Genomic DNA, 11,992 nt, shown 5'->3' with positions numbered 1-11,992 from the left:
GACTGTATACAGTGGGGAAAAAAGGTATTTGATACACTGCCGATTTTGCAAGTTTTCCCACCTACAAAGAATGGAGAAGTCTGTAATTGTTATTGTAGGTACACTTCACATGTGGGACAGAATGTAAAAATAAAAACTATAAAATCACATTGTATTATTTTTACATAAATAATTTGCATTTTATTGCATGAAATAAGTATTTGATAAAATAGAAAAAAAATAATATTTGCAATTACAGAGGTCAGACGTTTCCTGTAGTTCTTGACCAAGTTTGCACACAGTGCAGCAGGGATTTTCACTCCTCCATACAGATCTTCTCCAGATCTTTCAGGTTTCGGGGATGTCGCTGGGCAACATTGAGTTTCAGCTCCCTCCAAAGATTTTTTATTGGGTTCAGGTCTGGAGACTGGCTAGGCCACTCTAGGACCTTGAAATGCTTCTTACGGGGCCACTCATTAGTTGCCCTGGCTGTGTGTTTCGGGTCATTGTCATGCTGGAAGACCCAGCCATGACTCATCTTCAATGATCTTACTGAGGGCAGGAGGTTGTTGACCAAAATCTCGGGATACCTGACTCCATCCACCCTTCCTTCAATACGGTGCAGTCGTCCTGTCCTTTTTACAGAAAAGCACCCCCAAAGTATAATGCTTCCCCCACCATGCTTCAAGGTTAGGACTGTGTTCTTGGGGTTGTACTCATCCTTCTTCTTTCTCCAAACATGGCGTGTGGAGTTGATACCAAAAAGTTATATTTTGGTCTCATCTGACCACATGACCTTCTCCCATGCCTCTTTGGGATCATCCAGATGGTCATTGGTGAACTTCAAACGGGCCTGGACATGTGGACCTTGCATGCCCTGCAGGATTTTAATCCATGACGGCGTAGTGTTAGGCATAATGTGTTATTAATGGTAACGTTTGAGACTGTGGTGTCAGCTCTCTTTAGGCTGTTGACCAGGTCCTCCTGTGTAGTTCTGGGCTGATTCCTCACCCATCTCAGAATCCTCCTTACCCCATGAGGCGAGATTTTGCATGTAGACCACGACCGAGGAAGATTGTCAGTCATCTTGTGTTTCTTCCATTTCCTAATAATTGTGTCAACAGTTGTTGCCTTCTCACCAAGCTGCTTGGCTATTACCCTGTAGCCCATCCCATCCTTGTGCAGGTCTACAATTTTGTACCTGATGTCCTTAGACAGCTCTTTGGTCTTGGCCATGGTGGAGAGGTTGGAGTGTGATTGAGTGTGTGGACAGGTGTCTTTTATACAGGTAACAAGTTCAAACAGGTACAACTAAAAGAGGTAATGAGTGCAGAATAGGAGAGCTTCTTAAAGAAAAACTAACAGGTCTGTGAAAGCCAGAATTCTTGCTGGTTGGTAGGTGATTAAATACTTATTTCATGCAATAAAATGCAAATGAATTATGTAAAAGTCATACAATGTTATTTTCTGGATTTTTTTTAGATTTTGTCTCTCACAGTTGAAGTGTACCTACAATAAGAATTACAGACCTCTCCTTTCTTTGTAGGTGGGAAAACTTGCAAAATCGGCAGTGTATCAAATACTTATTTTCCCCACTGTATGTCAAGAATTAGTTCTTCTGTATATCAAAGTCTGGAGATATATCCAGTTATGGCGCAGAGTCTGGTGCTATGTATAGTTATAGAGCAGGGTTTGGCATTACATAACATAATGAGCAGAGTTTAGAGTTACAATGAATATAAAAGTCTGCACACCCCTGTTAAAATGCCAGGTTTTTGTCACGTAAAAATTCATGCAAAGAAGAATAGTTTCAGAACTTTTTCCACTTTAATGTCTCCCATAATCTGTACAATTCTATTGAAAACTAAACTGAAATATTTTCGGGTAGAAAAAGAAATACTAAACAACTAAAATAATTTGGTTGCATAAATATTCACACCTTAGGCCGGGGTCATGAGACCGTCGATTCTCTCATGCGATAGAATTGGGGCCGATTATGCATATAGTCTCGGATCAAACCCCGCTTAATTGTAAAGTGCTGCGGAATTTGTTGGCGCTATATAAATAAAAATTATTATATTATTATCAAACTCTGTCAGAGTTTGCCGAGGGTTAGTTTACTGCGTTCTGATTCTCTCGCATGAAAGATTTGGAGCACAGGTGCGGGAAGACAGACAAAGTAATCTTCTCCATTGCCTGTGTTCGCGGTAATCGCACTGAACTCAGATGACATCCAAGTGCAGTCCAATGTTTCACACGCACCCATAGACTTGTATGGGTGCGTGTGAGCTGAGTCTCGCTGCCACTCGCAGCATGCTGTGATTGTTTTCTCATTTCAAATCGTCATGAGAAAATAATCGCAGATCTGCACTTCTCCATAGTATAATATTGGGTTGAGTGCTATACAGGTTGGTCCAAAAGTAGGTGGACAGAAAATAATAACATTTATTTTGATTTATATATAAAATTATATTTACTAACACAAGCATAACATTGACAATTAAAATATAGTATAATATTGGGTTGCATTGCATAGCACTCGGCTGTGTTATACATAAGTGTGAGCGAGCCCTAAAACTGACACTTTGTTGAAGTATCCTTTGAATTCATGACAGCATTAATTCTTTTTGCGCAAGTTAGTGATGACCGAGAACTAAAATGGATGGAAACAATGCTCAGAAGGAATGGGAACAGCATGGGGAAGACCCCTGGAAGCATCTCTGACTCTCAGGTCGCTCCTGGGAACAATGTTGTCAGAGCATTACTCCACTTAACGGACTGACAATAAAACATACAAAACCGAAGTTAAAATGGATTTTACAGGAAGAAATGTTAGGAAACATTCTTTCCTGTATAATGATTTGTACATAAATTGGCATCACAAACTAGGCCCTATCTTGGATCTACTCATACCTAACAGACCGGACATTCAGTGTCTCCCACTCACACACAATCTCCTCATATCTCCCTCTATCTGTCGGTGTCCCCCAAGGTTCAGTCCTAGGACCCCTCCTCTTCTCCATCTACACCTTTGGCCTGGTACAGCTCATTGAGTCTCACGGCTTTCAGTATCACCTCTGTGCTGATGACACCCAGATTTACCTCTCCGGACCCGACATCTCCTCCTTACTAACGAAAATCCTGCAATGTCTGTCCGCTGTTTCATCCTTCTCTGCTAGATTTCTAAAACTTAACATGGACAAAACAGAATTCATCATCTTTCCACCATCTGATTCATCCCCCCCCACCCAACTTATCTATTAACGTCAATGGCTGTTCACTCTTCCCAGTCCCGCAAGGTCGCTGCCTCAGGGTTACCCTTGATTCTGATTTTTCCTTCAAACCACATATCCAAGCCCTTTCCATGTCCTGCCGACTCCAACTCAAAAATATCTCCCGGATCTGCACATTCCTCCACCATGAATCTGCAAAAACACTAGTGCACGCCCTCATCATCTCCCGCCTTGACTACTGCAACCTCCTGCTCTGTGGCCTCCCCTCTAACACTCTCGCACCCCTCCAATCTATCCTAAACTCTGCTGCTCGACTAATCCACCTGTCCCCCAGCTATTCCCGAACTCTCCTCTCTGTCAATCCCTTCACTAGCTCCCCATTGCCCAGAGACTCCAGTTCAAAACCCTAACTATGGCATACAAAGCCATCCACAACCTGTCTCCTCCATACATCTGTGACCTAGTCTCCCGGTACTTACCTGCACGCAACCTCCGATCCTCACAAGATCTCCTGCTCTACTCCCCACTTATCTCTTCTTTCCACAATCGTGTACCAGATTTCTCCCATGCATCCCCCCTTCTCTGGAACTCTCTACCCCAACATATCAGGCTCTGGCCTACAGTGGAAACCTTCAAAAAGAACCTGAAGACCCACCTCTTCCGACAAGAGTACAACCTGCAGTAACCCTCGCTCCACCATACCGCTACACGACCAGCTCTGCCCTCTACTGTATCCTCACCCATTCCTTGTAGACTGTGAGCCCTTGTGTGCAGGATCCTCGGTCCTCCTGTACCAGTTGCCGTCATGTTTTGTTCAATATTATTGCAATTGTTCTTGTATGTATACCTCTTTTCCACATGTAAAGCGCCATGGAATAAATGGCGCTATAATAATAATAATATAAGGCAAAATTAAAAAGAGAAGAAAAAAAAATCCTCCTCCACCCCTTAATAGCCGAGCCGTCTCTCACCGTATTTTCCCGTCGCCTATGACTACAGTAGATGACATAGTAGAGGGTGAAATAAAACTACACCCACCGGTAGTCACAGGTAAATGTTAGCTTATCTGGGCATGTGGTGTGTGTGACATAGTCTGACACATTCTGTTTAATTTATGAAGGAGGGACTCTGAAACTCACAAAGCCTATGAGAGAAATAAAAGAACTGCCAAAAATTAGAAGCAGGAGGGATTCCGATACACCCTGTATTAGACATAAAGGAGGGCTTCATACTCATTCTGTTAACCACTTTGCGCCAGAGCCTGTTTTCGCCTTCGTGACCGGGCCAATTTTTTCAATTCTGACCACTGTCACTTTATGAAGTAATTACTCTGGAACGCTTCCACTGATTCCCTTGATTCTGAGATTGTTTTTTCGTGACATATTGTACTTCATGATAGTGGTAAAATTTCTTCGATATCACTTGCGTTTATTTGTGAAAAAATCTGAAATTTGGCGAAAATTTTGCAATTTTCATGCCCTTAAATCAGAGAGATATGTCACACAAAATAGTTAATAAATAACATTTCCCACATGTCTACTTTACATCAGCACAATTTTGTAACCAACTTGTTTTTGTTAGGAAGTTCTAAGGGTTAAAAGTTGACCAGCGATTTCTCATTTTTCCAACAAAATTTGCAAAAAACATTTTTTTTAGGGACCACATCTTATTTGAAGTGACTTTGTGGGGCCTTTATGACAGAAAATACGCAAAATTGACACCATTCTAAAAACTGCACCCCTCAAGGTGCTCAAAACCACATTCAAGAAGTTTATTAACCCTTCAGGTGCTTCACGGGAATTTTTGGAATGTGGAAGAAAACAATGAACATTTAACTTTTTTTCAAAAAAATGTTACTTTAGACACAATTTTTTAATTTTCACAAGGGTAACAGGAAAAAATGGACTACACAACTTGTAGTGCAATTTCTCCTGAGCACGCTGATACCCCATATGTGAGGGAAAACCACTGTTTGGGCGCACTGCAGGGTTCGGAAGGGAAGGAGCGCCATTAGACTTTTTGAATGTAAAATTTGTTTGAATAATTAGCAGACGCCATGTTGCGTTTGGAGAGCTCCTGATGAGCCTAAAGTGTAAACCCCCGACAAGTGACACCATTTTGGAAACTAGACCCCTTAGGAAACTTATCTAGATGTGTGGTGAGCACCTTGAACCCCTAGGTGCTTCACAGAAGTTTATAATATTGAGCTGTAAAAAAAAAAAAATTTCATATTTTTCCCACAAAAACATTTTTCATCCCTTAATTTTGCATTATCATAAGGGTAACAGGAGAAATTGCACCATGAAATTTGTTGTGCAGTTTTTCCGGAGTAAGCTGATACCCCATATGTGGAGGAAAACCACTGTTTGGGCGCACGGCAGGGTTCGGAAGGGAAGGAGCGTCATTTGACTGTTTGAATGTAAAATTTGCTTGAATAATTAGTGGACGCCATGTTGAGTTTGGAGAGCCCCTGATGTGCCTAAACGGTGGAAACCCCCCACAAGTGACACCATTTTGGAAACTAGACCCTGTAGGGAACTTATCTAGATGTGTGGTGAACACTTTGCACCCTCACGTGCTTCACAGAAGTTTGTATTATTGAGGCGTAAAAATACAATTTTCACATTTTTCCCACAAAAAATGTTTTTCATCCCCTAATTTCGCATTATCATAAGGGTAACAGGAGAAATTGCACCATGAAATTTGTTGTGCAATTTCTCATTACAGGGAATGTTCCGTCATGGGTTCCGTCTGAATCACGTATTTCAGAGATTTACACGGAAACTCTGGTGTAAGTGCTCAGCGCAGAGCCATACTGCGATCTTTGGGAGACATAATAAACAAATCAGTAGCAGGTAAAAAATTGTTTTTATTTTATTTATTTTTTACGCTGTTCCTCGTGTGGTATAACTGATAAGATTACTTTATTCTTCGGATCGGTGCGATTACAGCGATACCAGATTTATATCGGGTTTTTATGATGGACACACTAAAAGACGCTTTTTTTTGCAAAATCTAGTTTTTGCATCGCCATATTTTGAGAGCTATAATTTTTCCATATTTCGGCCGACAGAGTCATGCGAGGGCTTGTTTTTTGCGGGACGAGTTGACATTTTTATCGGTACCATTTTTGCCTACGTGACATTTTTTGATCGCTTTCTATTCCGTTTTTTGGGAGGTAAAATGAACAAAAAACAACAATTCTGGAATTGTTTTTTGAGTTTTTTTTTATGCCGTTCTGCGTGTGGTAAAAGTGATAAGGCGGCGTTATTCTTCGGGTCAGTACGTTTACAGCGATACTACACTTACTGTATATTTTTTTTTTATGTTTTTACACCAAACAATTTTATAGAAATAATATTTTTTTTTACATTGCTTTATTCTGAGAGCTATAACTTTTTTATTTTTCGGCTGATGGAGCTATATGGCGGCTTTTTTTTTGCGGAACAAGATGACGCTTTCAGTGGTACCATTTTTATTTCCATTTTGATTTTTGATCGCATTTTATTCCACTTTTTGTTTAGTGATATGATGAAAAAGCATAGTTTTTTTTTTTGCTCCGTTTTTTATTTTATTTTTTTACGGTGTGCACAGAAGGAGTTAATTAGTGTGACAGTTTTATAGATCGTGTTGTTTCGGACGCGGCGATACCAAATATGTGTACTTTTTTTGTTTTTGCATAAATATACGGATTTATTGGTTTAATATTTTATTTATTTATTTTTATTTATTTTGTGATTTATTTTTTTTTAACAGTTTGAAAACATTTTTTAGACTTTTTTTTTACATTTTTACTTAGTCCCTGTATGGGACATTAATTTTTATTTTTCTAATCCCTGTTCTCATGCAATGCAATAGACATGTATTGCATTGCATGAGAGCTCAGCTGACAGTTTTACACTGTCATCATCTCCTGCTAGAATCAGCTGCAGGCTGAGTCTTGCAGGACACCGTACATGGCAGACCCGGAGGCGGTCATGTGACCTCCGGCTGCCATGACAACGGCAGGTTCTCTCAGACATCAGGGGGCCATCGGAGAGGTAACTGGACGACCCCCTCTCCTCTCACTATCTTCTAAATGCCGCGATCACTATAGATCGCGGCATATAGAAGATAGCAAAGGGTTAACATCATTGGGGGTCCTGAGGGTTGCGGGACCACCGACCGTTTATAAACATCGGCGCTGCACAGAGCCCAGCAAGCGCCGACGTTTATGTACAGTGGGCAGTCGGGAAGCGGTTAAAATTGTTAGGTAGTGGGACTCCTAGACTCATAAAGCCTATGCACTAACTAAACATACTGCAAAAGCAAACCAGGAGTTTAAAGGGAACCGTCATGTCCCATCTACTATCTACACTGCCCCCATTGCTTTGTTAGTGATGCAATGTGCATCACGAACAAGCTTTTTTCATTAAAATTGGTGGTATTATAATGATTTTATAACATTTTATATACTTTGTCCTACCTGCTCGTTTTCAGTCAGGGGCGGCGCCACATTCAGTCAATGCTGGCGCTGCCCACGTATCTGAATATTGCTTCCCGGCTAGTGTTGAGCAATCCGATACTGAAATATCGGGTATCGACCGATATTCGCGGTATTGGAGTTCCGATACTGAGTTCCGATACTTTTAGAATATCGAATACCGGAATCGGAAGTTCCCATAATGCCTGCGCTCTGCAGTGTCTCTGAAGGATGACAAGCTGGATGGCAGCGCTCAGCTTACTGTACTTGTCATTTAGTGTTAAAGGATTTATTAAAAAAAATAATAGTGTTTTCATGCACCGTCTTTTTAAAAAAGCCGGCCGGCCATTCAGCAGCGGCATACACCGGTACCCGACAATTTACAACAGAAAGAATAGAACATCACACATAGATTAGATAGATAGAAACATGTCAGTCACATATATAAGAAGTACAGTGACAGTGTTGCTTACTGTACTTGTCATTTAGTGTTAAAGGATTTATTAAAAAAAATAATAGTGTTTTCATGCACCGTCTCTTTAAAAAAGCCGGCCGGCAATTCAGCAGCGGTACCCGACAATTTAGAATAGAAAGAATAGAGCATCACACATAGATTAGACACATAGAAACATGTCAGTCACATATATAAGAAGTACAGTGACAGTGTTGATTACTGTACTTGTCATTTAGTGTTAAAATAAAGGATTTATTTAAAAAAAAAGTTGGCGTGGGGTTCCCCGTAATTTTAGTCTCTAGCGGAGGTTAAGCAGATGGCTGGGGCAGATGTTTGAAGCACGGGAAGGGGGTAATACCCACGGAGCTTCCCAGGCTACAAATATCAGCCCCCAGCTGAATACCTTGCCTTTACTAGCTATTAAAATGGGGAACCTCCAAAAAAAATGACAAGTCCCCCCTATTTTAATAGCTAGCAAAGGCTAGGCAGACAGCTGGGGGCTGATATTAATAGCCCAGGAAGGGTGCCATGAATATTGGCCCCCTCCCAGGCTAGAAACACCAGCCGTCAGCCGCCCCAGAAATGGCGCATCCAGTCACACATATGGATGTAAATGTCTCTGGAGGTTCTTAGCTATGTGACATGAAGTATTATTTATCATGAGGGTCTGTAAATTTTTTTGCATTTCCTGGCATAACATTGAGGAGCAGTACAGTCAGTCGCTCCTCAGCGTGAACAATAGTTTGCAATTGACCCTTGAACTCCCAAAATCATGAAAAAGTTATTCTATTTTTTTTTTTTTTTTTTACAGCTGTACTGTCACAGTTCCACCCCTCACTGTGTCTGGGATGCAGTTACTGACAGCTCAACCATCCAATCTGGTACAGGGGCGTGCAATAGCTGTCAGTGTGGTGATTGACAGCTCGGCTGTCCAACCTGAGACTGGGAGGCATTGGCTATCTTCAGGTGTTCATTATTCCAGTTGAATGCCTGGCTACTTAACTGAGCAGTTTCCCCCAGATCTCTGCCAGAGGTACATTCAGCTAGTGTGTGGTTTGTTCTCTGTGCCTTGGGTTCTGTTTATTGATCTTCTGTTGCCTGACCTTGGACCTTGTTCTGACCATCCCTCTGTTTAACCCCTTCTGCTCTGATCTGCATTCCTCCTGGTATTCTGATCTACAGAAAGTTACCTGACTACACCTTTGCCTCTTCCCTCTGTTTATGACGTACCCTCCTGGCTTTGACTTCGGACTCCTTGACTATCCCATCTCACGGCCTGGCCGTGTGAAGTGGCTCAGCGTCACATGTACTAGTAATATCAGTAACGTGGCCGTAAAGTTGCAGTGGGCTTCATAAAGTCTGATCAGAATGTTAAATTAAGAACTTCATGTTCAGTTATGTATATTTTTGCCAAGCGGCATTAGATTAATGTATGATTTTTTGCATGTGCGGTCCATGTCCTTTTCTCAGCATATTGCATGCTCTATCCCTTTACTTGGATCAGCACTCCTCCCATTTGGCTCAGGCGTTTTTAATTAGCAGGAGACTGCAAGAGGGGTTCTGCCTATTTTTGCTCTCAATTCACAGTCTGAGAGCTTGTGGAAGGTGAGTTTCATGACTCCTTTCACTTGGTGTCGGTGCTGTGTGGCAGTCATTGTTGGGCTATGTTCACACGTTGCGTTTTTTTTATGCAAATTTTAAGCTGCATTTTAAAATACCAGCAAAAGCTATGACATTTCAGAGATCTCATGCACATACATTGTGTTTTTTCTTCCTGACTGATTTGTAAATCTGCTGCGTTTTTGGAAACCTAAGCATGTCACTTCCTTCAGCGTTTTTCACTCACAGAAAGCAACGAGTAAGTGCAAAAACACAGGTATCAGGTTTTGCTGCATTTTTGGTGCAAAAACCTAAGGAAGTTGCATCATGTATTTTTTGGGGGGGTATTAAACTTTATCAACATGCACAAGAGACAATAAAAATCCCTTTAAAAAAAATGCAGCAAACGTGCAGCAAAAAAAACAGCTTCTTTACTGCTAAGAGAGCAGGTTTTGCCTGGGGAAAAAAATGCAGCAAAAACACAATGTGTGAACATAGCCTTGCTGTGGTTTTGTGCTTGTGGTGCGGTGCGGCCTGGAGTCATGGGGACTCAGTCTTGCAACATGGCATGGGTGATGTAAGGCACCAGGGCGCCCGCCCTGCTGGTGCATTACCGCTGCTCTCTTAAGGCCGTAAAAAGTTAGGACCTACTGAGAGGTTCGCCGTGACGTGGCAGTGGGCTTCATACAGCCTGTTCATTAGGTTAAAATAAGAGCCTCATGTTCAGTTATATATATTTTTGCTAAATGGCATTATATCAAAATATGATTTTTTTGGAGGTGCTGTCCATATCCTTTTTTCAGCTTATCAGTAATTGTACCAATATGGGATTAATTCTTACACAGCAGCGTATATTATCACTGTACATTTGAGGACTGCATGTTGCCTTTTTTTTTGTGCATTTGTTATTGCGTGCGATGCTATAGAAATGCGTGCATTCATCTCTGGCTGCTTCCACACTGTGTCTAAGGTATAGGACGGGAGGATTTGTTGCTGCATCTCTGACATAGCATCGTATAGGAATACAAAGACATCTGTTGCACACGCAGTATGCCTTTCTTACAGTGTGGAGTATAGACTCCTTTCTTACATGCAGCAAAAAAGGGTGTACAGACGTTTTCCAGCCTGAGGTAGCAGAAGCTTTTGGGTGCATGTTAGCTATTTGGATACATTTGGTGTATAAACCAGGATACTGCTTTATCCTTAAAATTATCATTAACAATCTAAAGCCTATGTTTGTCTGACCCTCATCATATGATTCCTTCTGTGTATAGAACAAACCAAGAAAACTTGTTTGTGTAGTAGACGGCAGAAAATCGGTTGGATGTGTGCTGGTTAGATAGCAAGGAGTGAAGCAAATTCTTGCTAGTTGGGGGATGGGAAATGTAAGCTCTCGTGTATTTACTGATCAAAGAGAACCTAAAGCACAAGATCTTCCTTGGGTTATTTCTCTACAAAGGAAGCCATTGTCCCACTTGACTATTTAAGAAATGATCTTCTGCTATGAGGTCGCTGCCGGTGGTTAACATGATTATTGCTTTAGTGTGAAAATCAGGGTAGTTCTGCTGTGTGTATGGACGTTCAGGGGTCGGTGCATGTGAGGGCCATGAGATTTCACTTCCTGTAGAAAAAAAAAAGATAACGGTAACGTTGCATATGTCTGGGCTTTGTATGATCATATTCAAAACATTATGAATATTAAAGAGGTTGTCCACTACTTTTACACTGATGACCCATCCTAAGGATAAGTCATCAATGTCTGATCGGTCAGGGTCCCACACCCGGCACCCTGCCGATCAGCTGTTATCTATGTCGGCGGCCGCCGGCCGGAAGTACTCACTTGCAGAGCTGATAGGGGACAACGCTTGGTACTACACATCTGCCTCCTATTCAAATCAATAGGAGGAGGATGTTTAATATCCAGTGGCGTCACTATCAGTGGACGGGGCGGCTACGAAAGTGAGTACTTACGGCCGCGGCCATAGACACAGATAACACCTGATTGGCAGGAGTGCCGGGTGTCAGACCCTGACCGATCAGATATTGATAATAATAATTTTTATTTATATAGTGCCAACATATTCCACAGCACTTTACAATTAAGCGGTGTAAGGCGGCGGTATTCACACCGTGCAGTAACTGAGGCAGTGACCCAAGCAAGTCCAACATAAACCAGCTTTATTCAGCAACTCACGGGTAAACAGAAAAGTCCTCCGGTTCGCAGCCGGGTTAACATGAGACATTAAACATCCATTGGCAATGGCC

The 11,992-nt window shown here is 41.6% G+C and overlaps 1 long non-coding RNA gene across 1 annotated transcript in view; it reads right to left on the bottom strand.

Annotated features, from left to right (window-relative positions):
- Window positions 1–10,733: 10,733 nt before the first annotated feature.
- Window positions 10,734–11,992, bottom strand: part of LOC141270910 (uncharacterized) — a 67,282-nt gene continuing 66,023 nt past the window's right edge. The window contains exon 4 of the long non-coding RNA XR_012321758.1: window positions 10,734–11,348. This is a non-coding gene — a long non-coding RNA (uncharacterized lncRNA). The remainder of the gene's footprint in view (window positions 11,349–11,992) is intronic.

Source organism: Phyllobates terribilis, unplaced genomic scaffold, assembly GCF_046119375.1.
Source record: "Phyllobates terribilis strain yellow unplaced genomic scaffold, ASM4611937v1 Scaffold_5__5_contigs__length_657084704, whole genome shotgun sequence".
In the NCBI taxonomy this organism is placed as follows: Eukaryota; Metazoa; Chordata; class Amphibia; order Anura; family Dendrobatidae; genus Phyllobates; species Phyllobates terribilis.
Note: the sequence above shows the minus strand (reverse complement) of the source record. Positions and strands in the feature narration are given on the sequence as shown.